The 12,337-nt window shown below is 43.5% G+C and overlaps 1 protein-coding gene across 1 annotated transcript in view; it reads right to left on the bottom strand.

The window, feature by feature from the left end:
- Nucleotides 1-12,337, bottom strand: part of LOC116942357 (ephrin type-A receptor 4-like) — a 71,411-nt gene that overhangs the window by 35,207 nt on the left and 23,867 nt on the right. The window lies entirely within an intron of this gene.

Raw genomic sequence — 12,337 nt, 5'->3', positions numbered from 1 at the left:
GCGAGATGTTAGCTACCTCGATCCCGAGTTTGCATGTCCTCCCCGTGGTCACGTAGATTTTTCTCCAGATCCGCCGGTGTTTCCCTCCACATTTAGCCTTTGGCTGCTATACAATTTGCACGTGATGTGCCACTTCGTTGAGCTATCAGTTGTGGCCATACCCACTTCTGAAAAAGTGCTGCATAGCACAGTGGGCCTTATCTGGTAAAATAAGAACTAAAATATTTTCGTTTTTCCCCACCACACACGACCTGCCAATTCGACTATCTGCGGCAAACCCACTTGTACCGCTGCGTGGACACAGGCGCGCGGGATTCAAGAGACCCGCACCATTGTTTCAATGTCCGTGCCATGAGAGAGAATCACACCAGCGGCCACTGGAGGGCCAGCGTTGCTAATCGTTATACACCATGGCAGCATCCACCATAAACTGTATCATTCATTTTGATTTAAAGCTTTCGTGACTGCAGGGATTCATATTCTTGGTTCTTTCGGTAAAGTCACGTAGAAGGGAAACAATAAAATAATAATAAAAAATATCAAACAATAAAATTCTCACGACGTTTCGACTGCAACACGTACGTGTTGATGATTGCTTGTGTTGCGAAACGTCGTGAGAATTTTATTGTTTGATATTTTTATTATTTTATTGTTTCCCTTCTACGTGACTTTACCGAAAGAACCAAGAATATGTATCATTCATTGTCCAAGAATTATAATTAGCAGCTTTAACTGTGTGAATGAAAGGTTGGCAAAATAGTATTTGCAATACCTGAACGTTTGAGTGGGTGGTGTTTCAACAGCAAATAACAGGAGCCATTGAAACAATCCCCACCTTAGATGTTGCCAACACCCGGGTGCCCTCTTAATTCTCATCACGACGCGTGTCGCCAGTAGCGGATTTAGAGGGATGAGTTTCATAAGATCACATCTTCATCCCACCGAGGGTTTATCGACCTTGCTCGAACTGCTGTCCAATTATAATCCTACAATATAGGAATGATATCTTCCTGGGCACCCTGTACATTTCTGGTTTCCCACTATAATTTTGAGTAATGTACATTCATAAGAGAATCACAATCACTAAATAGTACAATGTTCACAATGGTCAGGGTATAGTTTAATAGTTAGAGCAGTCAGCTCTTTAACAAATCACTATTATCCGGCCCCTAGGATAATGTATGATTTATTACATTGCCTGAGGACCACCATGCAGAAGAGTGTGGCTCGGAGCTTAGTTTAGTTAGCTCAGAAAACAGTAACACAACAAATTAAATATCGAGCCGAAATCACCATTTAAATGTGCAATCAATTGTATACATATATGGGTCATACCTTATGTACCACACAAATGAAGGCTACATTGTTTTGACCTTTTTCCTGTATTTCCTAGTGCTCTGCTATATTACTTTTCTCAAACAAGAACCATAATTGGCTTGGCACAAAGTGCTACAAAGTGGTGGTTTAATAAATGTCAGCTCCTATAAGGCTGCTTGCTGAGCCTTGTAATAAAGACTTGTTCAGTTGGGGTGCCTCATTTTGTCACTTTCAAGCCATAGGCTTTGCCAGCAGACCTCGGCACTGCTCGATAGGGGAGAGAAACACTCAATTCTGAATTATGTCCATAGCACAGCACATTTCTCTTGTACAACAGAGTTTGTTCAGGCAGCCGATTTGTACAGCATTAGGCACGGTGGAAGATGTGCAGGTGGGGGGGAGGCGAGTGAGGGGGTGGACAAAGTCAGCCACGCTTATTTCTGCAGCGGCAAAGAGCACAGGTGCAGGGAAGCCTATCGAACGCTCCGTTTCCAGAGGGTGCTCCACATTGATCCTGCCATCCAACTTAGGCAGGGTGCGACAAGGTCTACGAGAAATTGAGAATTTCTGAATCTGGAAAGAAAATAACCCTCCACCAGGGAAGATGGGGGAGGGGAACCAAGAATGTTGATGAGAAAGCGTGCACGGAACGTGCACACGCTGTCGCTTCAGGAGTTCACGAATGGATCACCCAAACAGAAGCAACGGATGAGGCAGTCAGGTTGGGACATCCTCTTTATGCTGTTGCTGCTGCTGCAAGATGCAAGTGGCATTTGCTTGAACATGGAGAGAGACGAGTTATTCTCAAAATTAATTTCACCGCGCTCGTCTAAAAGAAAAAGCTTTATTTCCAATGGTAGGGTTGTTAACTTTATTGCTACCACATTTATGATTCAAGTCACACCTTTAAAATTAAATGTATTGTATTGCTTTTACAGTCTTGTGAATAAATAACGAGCGTCGTGGCATATATTACGTTGCATGCGTATACGCTGTGCACTATATGGTCGGGCTTAAGTTAACGCAGGCTTATATAACATAATGCTTCGATAAGTAAAATAAAAGTATATCAAGAGGAGAGTAATGTTTGACATGCTGGGACACGTAAATTGTCGAAGGTGGGGAGAGAATGTCAAGTGTGGAGAACTGCATGTTGCGTTTGGAATGGTGTCTGCCAAAGGGCCTTTATTGGTACACCTTTGCACAGCGAAATAAGAGAGGGGAAAAGAAATGTCTGGCCAAGAAAAAAACCACAGGCTAATTTCAGGTAGGTGGAGGCTTGCAGGCCCACCACGTGGATGGAATGGAATCCGAGTAAACCACTCTAAGGTCTCAAAGCGAGTTACAACAACGGCTCGGGGACTTTTACACCGATATTTTTTATGGCTCCGTTCATCCAAACGCAGATGCCACAACTTGATTTTATCATTTATTTATTTTAGGCAGAAATGACTATCAGGACCTCAGCGTATGTTATTATAAATCACCTGTGGGATCAGCGGATGGTGATGACAGTACATGTTTTTTTCATTGTTTCGTATTCCTAACTTATATGCGTGCAAATACTGCAGGTATTTTTTTTACTCGACCTAAATCTTCACATTATTTGGGCGAAATTTTGTGAGTTAAGAAAAAAATCATGCACGTATCGTGTTATGTCTGAGGAAAAGTGAAGAATTCATGAAGGCCTTTAAGTGGGTTCTAAAAACTATCGCCAGGGCAATCCTAATTACAATTCTAATCATGGAAAACAAGTGAGTGGTCGGCATCTATTGCTGCCTGGATTAACTATATCTGCTGCCTTAATAATCACCTCCAACGTGATCCATGTTGCACAAATAACTTTTTTTCCAAAAAAAATACCCTGAACGCTTTCTCCAGCGATTTATGTTATATACCTTTTAACTACACAATGTTTACCTTATAATTATTCCTCAGTTGAAAGCTATGCAACTACAAGAACTAATTTATTGCAGAAAGCTGTTCGTGAACAAATGCATTGAATTTCTGACATTCTGTTGCCCATTTACCCACCAGAATATTTACCATGTCAATAAAAGCTCTGATCTCAACACAAATACTTTATATCTATTTTAATATACTGTAGTAGTGGCACACATTATGTTCCTGGCTATACTACAAAGCATTGCTTTACGTGTTCTTTATAACGTCAGAGAAGCAACTTTAAGGGGAGACGTTGTGAGTGCCATAAGAACGCTGGGACATCTGCGTTGTCTATGTCGTGGTTGTCAACCACAACCACAACACAGACATCTGCGTTGTCTATGTGGTGGTTGTCAATGGCTTGGCACAAGCAGCCTCCCTCTTCTACCAACTCACCACAGCCTCACACCCGTCCACGCTCTTCCCATAAGGCATTACATTCCCCAATAGATAAGGCATTGCTGCCCATGTGTGTGTTGTGCACACTCATTTACCACAAACTATTTTCTAGCTGTGACCACGAGCAGACCCATTTTTGGGGGTTGCCAGGAGTCCACCTTCACTACGCTCACCACGAGGCACTCTCTTCAAGACCGCTCCCGTGTGCTTGTGTGTGCGAGCACTCTGCGTTTGCCCCCACGGAGCTAATTGATATTTGAGCTGTGAAGTCCCAGAGAATAGCTGCTGCCTCGTCCCAGCGCTTACTGGCGAAATGCCCTCGGGGCGACACGCATTGGGAATTTGCGCTCCCCTTGAACAGAGCAGTGCGATGATCGGCGCGCATAGCTCAACGCTTCTGGGGCCGAGTGCTTTCCGCAAATCTCGATGCAAATGCTTATTTACACCGGCACCCAGTCTTGTGAAATTCAATCGTCACCACTCACACGTCGGTCAAGTGACACTCGCGTTATCTTCTAGGCACAGCACAACGATGGGCCTTCCCTTTATACGGTAGCCGTACAGCGGTAAGAACTCCCACCGTGATATAAAACCACACTGTGTACAGATGATCGCATATAAAAGGGGAAACAGCACAACACGACATCAGTACCTTGAGCGAGATAGATATTTACACCATCCTTCAGGAACTGTCGAGAGTCCACTTGTAGGTCATTTTTTTACAGTATGACTGGAATTTCACATCGCAAGGTTACTCTGTCATAAAACTCTTTATCAAAGAACTTGCTTCCCTTCCACTTGTATGCTTTCGACGTGACACACTCTGAGTCACTGAACAAGGAGGAAATACATGGCTAGGATGTATCATGTGCATTGTTGCTAGGCAAATATTTTTTTCAAACAAAAAACCACGGTGCTTTGGTGTTTCCTTCACTTCCTGCAGTCACCAAGGGGTGGGACAGGCCCGACCACACATGCATACTTTGTGTTATCACATATACTCACTCACAGTGTGAAACAAAGACAAATCGCCCCTTTATAGCCTGAACAAACTGTTGGGGAAAGTGCTCGTAGCGAGCACCGATGAAGGCCGGAACAGCACACGTGGGGGTGGGTGGCCAGCGCCAATCCAGGCTGGTACTGGCCACTTTACTACACACCGCACCAGGTACTCGTTTGAGGCTAGGTCAACCACAAACGCACACACCGTTGCTCATGCATTCTTGTATTAAAATAATAACAAGAACATTTGGAACAAATACAGTATCCACTTTCGATTTAAAGCTTTCGTGACTGCAGGGGTTCATCTTCTTGGTTCTTTCGGTAAAGTCACGTAGAAGGGAAATAATAAAATAATAAAAATTAAACAATAAAATAAAATTCTCACGACTTTTTGGCCACAACACAAGTAGGTGAAGAAACAGAACTGTCGGAAAGACAGCGCTTTCGGCCGAAACGTCGTGAGAATTTTATTTTAAGTTTTATTTTTATTATTTTATTATTTCCCTTCTACTTGACTTTACCGAAAGAACCAAGAAGACAGTATCCACTGTTAAGATGTACGCAATTCATATTGTTATCGAGCACCTATTAAGACTGACATGGTAAGCATTACTCCAAGCCACTTTCACCACCCCAGTGCTGATGTAGGCACATTTGTTTCAGCACCCCTTTTAGGATGAGTTATCAATTCCCACCTGTGTAGAATTCTAGGATTCGAACCAGGTCACTGGGATCATAGTACATCACAGTATGCAAACCACTACACCATTCCTCATATGTATGTACATTGAACTTCTTCCACACCGTACATAGCCAACCGTGCTAATCAATCCCCTTGTGAGCCACGTGCTGTTAGCGAGCACCTTTCAAGGACTGGCTGAGCATGCAAGATAGTGTGACCATTAACACACGAGACCGCCTTTGTCTCCCTGATTAGGCACAGGCACAGCCCAGGAAAAGATCAGGAACTCCAGAGTCCAGTGAGCTAACCAGCATGCAATGCTCCCAAAACAAGGACACAGTTCCCCGGGTAGCCAAATGGACCGTTGGGCCAAGTGCCATTAGCGAGCAACTATGAAGGCTGGCACAGCGTAGAAGGGGTTTGGTGTGACCTGTATCAAGGCTTGCCACCTTTGTCTCCGAAGTGGTGATGTTTACATACTCGACTAAGTACTCATTGAAGTCTGAGGCGACCCAGCGGATGCTCAGAACAGGTACTGATACCACTCGCCACTGATATTGTTCATGGTCAGGAATTGGAACGCAGCTCAATGATTTCATAGTGACGTGAGCTAAACACTTTGCCACGTCTCCCCACCGACACACACACACATCTTTTCAAGCCTTGCCTATATCATCTGTCAGCCACAACATCTGCCTCTGTTCCATTTGTATACTGAGAGTGACAAGCAAAGGATGCGTCATCCTTCGTGCTGTTTTTCTAAGTGGCCGCAAGCATTACGACCACAAAGCACATTTGAAATATGCCGTTTAAAAATTACTCAAATAATAGCCATGCACATTTGTTTGAGTCTGTTACCCTGATATTCGTTTCTGTGTTTTGTTATTTTATTTTTCAATACTGACATGTAACTGGACTCCTCAAGTGATGGATCACCACGAAAGTGTCGGCTTGCCAACGATTATATCCAGGGGAGGGACCTTTAAATTATTTAAAAAGCAATAACTTACACTGGTCACATAAAAGAATGCATGTTATTCCTTTCGCAGTACTTAAAAAAAGAAAGAGGATTTGTTTGAGCATACAACAATCAGTATATCTGCTGCGCAACGTCTGTGGGTCAGGAAAAGCAATTTACGGGAAAAAAAGATGCTACGCCATTATTTACATTTATTTTATGATTTAGCCAAATATGCACTTACCGCTGAAAATTATTTCAAGGGCATTCCTAGCTGGGAAAGTCCCCGTCGCCTCTCAATTCTGCCAAAGCTCTGACCTCATGCGAGTGGCATGCAATAGGGCCATACTTGAGCAAGGCCAAAATGTTGCCGGCTTAGATGCCAGGGTTAAACGTAGCCGCCCGAGTTTAAGATGTTTGCATTGGGATTTCGGAACGTTTCCCAGAGCCCTTAGTCCACTTGACCGCACCTAATGAGCGTCGTATGGTACCCTTGCCGTTGGTTTAACTGCATTCATATAAAAAAAGGCTAAAGTTAGAATCTTGGACATGGGAATGGAGGAGGAGGGGGATGACAGCGTCGGCGGCCTTCACACGTTGGCTCCGAGTGGGCATCCGTGCAAAGGTTGGACTACAGCTTGTCTGACGCCAGGCTGGACTACAGCTTGTCTGACGCCAGGCAGGACATTCCTTCTTTTACGAGGGGTGGTAAATAACTAAGGATATTTAGGTGTAGATAAATAACATGGAAATAAGTCACCGTTTAATCTGCCGGGCCATCGTGTGACCATGGATGTGTCAAGAGAATGAGACGTCATTAATGGGATGGAGCAGATAGCCCGGGCGTTGCTCCTTTTTATCTAGTGGAGGGGTGGGGGGGGGGTGCAAAAGGGGTTTAAGAAAGAGCAGAGGTTTTGCTTGGAATAATTCCAGGTGTTCTCTATGACCAAATTTGGCAGCAGTCAGAGGACCCATAAAATAAGAGAACGTTTTCACAGGTCGCTCCAGTTCAGCCAGAATCACCTGGTTTCTCCTCGTTTGCATTTTTGTTGCAGTTATGTCAAAACATTTAAATTGCTGTTCAAATTATTTTGTCATGGGGAAATCATGCGATTCTTAAAGCAAGGCTGCTGGTTTTTAGTCCTGCTGCTGACCCTAAATATAAAAAAGCTAAACCTGGATGTGGCCAAGTGGTTTCAGAGAAAAGGGCAATGAGCCAGCAACTGCTAATGTCCTCGGTTCGAATCTGTGCAGCCGCCCGCGATTAAACTGGGTTCTCAAGTGCAGCGAGTTGATGGTCTCAAACTGGTCACCAACGACTGCACAAATAAAAGCCGTCAATACATTTGGTTGTCACTCAATTTAGTAAAAATTCCAGCTCGGCCAATAAAACAATCGCACAGTGAAGTGTGTGGGTAAGTGTGACCCCCATTGCTTGATGAATACAGGGTCAAAAAGAAACCTCTTCTGCAGTCGTACCAACACTCGTGGCACACTGCTGTGTAAGACTTCTGAATGGATAATTCGCCTCATGGTGCCCACAGCACAAATTATAATTCGTTTGGCTAAAAAGACCAACAAATGCACAGTGTACAGGACATGGAAAAGCTACAAAAAATGTAAAACCTCATGTACGGATCCTATAAATGTGGGATACAGCTGAAAGGGGAAGGGTCCAGATTCCACCAGAATTGGGTTGAACAGCTAAATGGCGAAAATATCTCCAGAGTAACTAAATGTCATCGTGAAAAATAATTGCAAAGAGCTGCACAGGTATGTGGTGGCAATGGACAGCTTTTGGAATGTATAAAAGGGTGCTGCAGAGGTGTGGAAATAAACGTCCTTGGGTTTGCTTTGTTTATAATTCCAAGGATTAGATACGAATGTCTGCGACCGAGAAGTGGGCGACATAAACTTTTGACACGTCAGTCAACAACCGTCTTGGATTACGACCCAAGATGCGTGAAAGGGATTCTCTCACGGATAAAATATGTGCGCTCTAAGTACAGTATATCTCTCCTGGAAGTCTATTCTAAAATGTTATTTGCCATTGTTGGACCAATTCTGGGCATACGTCTTTTCTGACTTTCCCCAAATATGAATGTACACAGAATGTATGTTAACAAAACAATTCACATCTACCATATGGTATGTTGGAATAAACCTTTCCACTAATCTTTCTGACATGCATTTTCATACAATCATATAAAAAAACATTGAAATAATGGTCTGCCCTTTGCCAATCCACATGCCATGTAGTTTGACCATACTTCACCACACTGGTCAGTACAGATTGGTGAAGGGGTCCAATTCAAGATCAGTTCGTGTAACGATCTCCACTGTTGTTAGGCATAGCCAGGATTCGAACTCAGGTCAATGGATCCATAGTGCAGCACGGCTCACCACATTTCCCTCCATGATGCACCAGTTCAACGAGGAATCGTTGCCTTAGCAATGCAACATAATTTAGATGTTCAAGATTCTCAAGAACCTTTGTAAGTGCCTCGGGCTCAAAAACAAAAGCATCGCAACATAACATAAAGCAAAACGCACTTTACTTTAAAATGGTTGGCTACGTACGGAGCGAAATAAGTTGAACATACGTACATGCAAATCTGTGCCAAAGCAGAGTATGTCGCAATATAATTCACGCATGTTTGATTTTTGTTGTGTTTTATGTTTTCTTTCTTAGGGGGGGGGGGGTGGCGAAGCATTTGGCGGGGGGAGTGGGTGGTCGTGGGGGATGGTTTTACGGAGGACAGGTGCTTCGAGATTCTTTTACGGAACACTGCAGATGACGGAGCACATCTCACTCGCCTTGCGACGGCGCCATCACACGCCTGCAAAACTTCAAAAGGAGAGCGTCCCACCGGCACGCTCATTTACATTTCATTTCAGCAGCGATTAGCGGGGGGCCCAGGTGCCCTCCGGATGCTTTAGTCGGTGCGCTCACGCTTCGTAAATGGATGTAAAAAGGGATTCTACACGGAGCGAGCTTAACAAATAATGTGATGGGCATTCAGTGCGTTTAATCTCAGCTGCTTGTCCGAAATGTTAGCTTTTTTGTGTAAAGTCTTATCTTCATGCTATTACTAAAGTCTTATTTTCATGCTATTCCCCATGATAATGCATCCATTTTACGTATCTGCGCTTTTTTTGTTACACTAAATCTGCAATATATTGAATTTGGAGCTCTAAACATATAAACGTCTAAGACAAATACTATCAATCGCTGCCACTTCCCAAGGTTGTTAAATGTCATTTTTTTTACTTCTCGCACCAGTGTGCATTCATGTGTAGTTTGCACACTCACGCAACGGAGTTGGAAGGGGGGGGGTACGAGTGACAAATGTGTGCTGTCTGTCCCACTTGCCGGTACTCGCACCTTAGAGGGAAAAACACGCGGCATTCTGTAAAATCCCTCTCGCCAAATGGCATGCTTCATGCCAACGTACTCAGTCTACGAACGTGATTAAAGTCACACGGTGGCGAGATGTTAACTACCTCGCCCGGTATACAGGCGGTCGCGGGTTCGATCCCGACCCTGACGGCTGAATGCTTGGAGTTTGCATGTTCTGCCCGTGGCCGCGTGGATTTTTCTCCGGGTCCTCCGGTTTTTCCTTCCACATTTAGAAACATGCGTCTAAGAGTATTTGGCTGCTATAAATTTCCACACGATAAGCCACTTCGTTGAGCTACCATTTGTGACCAGGTCGCTTCAGAAAAAGAGCTACATAGCAACAGTGGGCCTTAACTGGTCAAATTAAAAAAAAAAACTGTTTTGTTTCATAGTTTGTCAAGCCACGGCAAGTCCCTTGCCTCCTCCTCATGTCTGAGCATTGCCTGGATTGTCCATGCGTCTATCGTGAGGCTTTTGCAAGGGCACGGGGAAGATGGAGCGATAAAAACACCCCGTGTGCTGGTGCCAGGTGGAGTATTACATTGCAGGGGTATATATGGATGGTGAACTTTTTTCGCACAGTACATAGCCAACCGTGTTAATCGGAGGTGCGATATTTAACGTCATTGTACAAATGCGAAGAAAAGCATTTCTGCAATTTGGAAAGCATATCTAAAGTTTAACCATACGTATTCTCTTCTGAGTGACATTGTATACGAGTAATAGGATAGTCTGCGTCCTATATGCCATAGAATCCCACTGCAGGGGGGGTGAATGACTTTCTTCACTGGATGATGACGATCGTATAAGTTTAAGCGTTTAGCACTAGACTTGAATCAATGCGGCGCTTAAGCCTGACTCCTGCCCTGTGAATAAAACCAATCAACGTGTAAGCCATAATAAATATTACGTAAAGTTTTGCTTTGGTGTACGTTCATACAACATATTACTGCTGCCTTAATGACTCGTGGGAAGGCTTTGGACGCATATCTGAGATTCGATTGTGCATGCATTTCCCTGACCATCAACAAACAGCATTTAGTTCAACCTAGTGTTACATTTTTTAAATAGCTATAACATTGTTGCAGCTACAAAATATATATATTTTTAAAGGCTTACATTGGCATAAACGTACATGTTGAAGTTGGCTTCATTAGATGGTATGATTTTATTTATTAACGTTCGTATGCTCGCCGTTTAACAAAATAAAATAAAAATTTAAAAAGTTACAATGTTCATGTCCTCGGCAAGCCCTGTAGGGTAACAGACGATTTTTTTAATTTTATTTTACCGAAGCTGAAATGACTCGGAAGGAGCCACAATGTCCCCGCTGTTCCACGTCCAGACACGTCGTGTTATAGAAAAACGCTGCAGCAGAGCAGTGTGGTCGCAACAAGTATGCACGTTATAGAAGTTAAGCCCTATAGTCATCTGGCTGCATCTATCCCAAACAATAAATAAACACTGAACTGAATAGGACATGTCCCTATTTGTGTTTTGTTTAAACTGCTGCCCCCCCCCCGCCGCCCCTCCCCTCCCCCCAGCCCCTCCCCTTTCCTACAACATAACATGTTGATTTCTGCCACTCTTCTCAGCGGAATATGTGTTTCGCTAAAGGTTATTGCCCGGGAGGTTTGCTCCGGAGAGTTGTGAGAAGTTTCTGGAAGCAACCAAACATCGCGAGGCCGCCCGACGTGATGGCAAAACAAAAAGGCGACAAACAATTTCAAACAATCGAGCAACGAGCATGACTGACGGCTCGGGTTTATCTCTCACATCGGCGAGCTTCCGCCGAATGGTTACCGGATGAGCGAGTAAATAAATAAAACAAATGGGACGCTGTCATCAGTGAAACTAAATTAGCCTGGCTGGCTGAGCCCTCTCTGGTGTGAGTAGCATAATGAAGCGGTAATCAATGTAAGTGCAGTAATCAGACGGGAGCTGTAATTTACAAAAACCGCAGCTGTGGGAACAATTGGGATTTGGCATCGTCCCTCTAAATAATTATTGCCAACCAAGGCCATTTTGATGGCATTTAAACTAAAAAAAAAGGAAAGGCATTTAAGGCACAAACTTTATTTTTATTAAGTGAGGGAAAAAAAACATCATTTAGGCAAAACATATGTTCATGCATAATTATATGCCTCTACATGCGTGTTGTGCGTAACAGCGTTGCGTTAATTCCCAAAAGAAGCGATTAAGCAATTTTTTGGTCCATTTAAAGTTGAAATGCTCATGTTTTAATATGTGAGGGGAACAAAATTTCAATACATAATTGACACGTTTTAATAAATTGTACTAATTGGCGTCTACCATATTCCCCAGATAATAAGACGCACTTTATCACCCTGTATCTTAAAGGAAGAATTGCAGGGGTATGGAAGTTTGAGCCTTATAATCCATGAGAATTGTGCGTGCGTCTGTGTGGCCACATTTGTATGACCCTGTTGACACCGGGTACAAGTTTGGGGGTGCATCTTACTTTCCTAAGATACTTATAATCTATAAAATACGGTAAAAGTTGACAAAATATACGGTTTCCCTGGGAAGCAATATCTCAATTCAAATCAAAGGGCAGTGGCTCTCTCCTTACTATGCTCGCACAGACGACGGCAACACTTTTACAGGCCTCGAA

This window comes from Petromyzon marinus, chromosome 14 (assembly GCF_048934315.1).
Source record: "Petromyzon marinus isolate PM22_M1 ecotype Great Lakes invasive population chromosome 14, UKy_Petmar_22M1.pri1.0, whole genome shotgun sequence".
NCBI classification, from domain to species: Eukaryota; Metazoa; Chordata; class Hyperoartia; order Petromyzontiformes; family Petromyzontidae; genus Petromyzon; species Petromyzon marinus.
Note: the sequence above shows the minus strand (reverse complement) of the source record. Positions and strands in the feature narration are given on the sequence as shown.